The sequence below is a fragment of the Myotis brandtii genome, unplaced genomic scaffold (genome assembly GCF_000412655.1).
Source record: "Myotis brandtii unplaced genomic scaffold, ASM41265v1 scaffold395, whole genome shotgun sequence".
NCBI lineage: Eukaryota > Metazoa > Chordata > Mammalia > Chiroptera > Vespertilionidae > Myotis > Myotis brandtii.
In genome coordinates, this window is record NW_005365155.1 from 1,024,930 (window position 1) to 1,025,598 (window position 669).

The 669-nt window shown below is 51.1% G+C and overlaps 1 protein-coding gene across 5 annotated transcripts in view; it reads left to right on the plus strand.

The window, feature by feature from the left end:
* The window catches only part of SCAF8 (SR-related CTD-associated factor 8), a 148,809-nt gene that overhangs the window by 2,795 nt on the left and 145,345 nt on the right, over positions 1 to 669 (plus strand). For all 5 annotated transcript variants that reach the window (XR_313967.2, XM_005872872.2, XM_014545054.1 and 2 more), the window contains exon 2: positions 123 to 127. The gene's annotated coding sequence lies outside the window, so the exon portion shown is untranslated. The remainder of the gene's footprint in view (positions 1 to 122; positions 128 to 669) is intronic.

Below are 669 nucleotides of genomic sequence, written 5' to 3' on the forward strand. Positions count from 1 at the left end.
GCTGGGGCCTATGCGCTCGGGGCCTGATGCGCTCGGGGCCCGTGCGCGCAGCGGTGTGATGGAGAGACTGTGGGCCGGTGACCTGCCAACTAGGAACTTAGCGAGGAGGAGGGTGGTGGGAGGCGAGGTCATTCTGTGGTTTCTTCTATTCCAATCCCTCCGTCCACTCCTCCCTACCCCCCCCCCCCCCCCCCCCCATCACGACAGAAAGACATGGTAGGACGAGGTCTGCGCGTGGAGAGGGCGGGCGCCGGGGAAGGGTTTCCCACGGGCTCGTTCCCGGGGCAGGTCTGACACTAGATGTGCACAGAGCAGGCGTCCAGTCGTCACTGTTGAATTGAATTTGCGAGCCAGCTTTTGATAAAGTATGTTTGAAACATTGCTAGAACTCCGACTCAGGCATCGGTGCAAACATTAAGTAAACATCGCAAGCACATGACCACACAGCCAGATTGATCCTTAACCTGTATGCCTTAGGAAAAAAAAATTAATGCAATGTTAACTACGCATACATTTCGTGAACTTTTGATGTGGAAGTGCTAGTACTTTATTCAATAGTATGATTTACAAAGTCTTACCTTTTAAAGTACTAGAGCTGCCATGATAGTACCAAGAGGGCAGAGCTTTTGAAATCTACTTCGCAATTTTGTTTCTTTTTATTCATGTCCC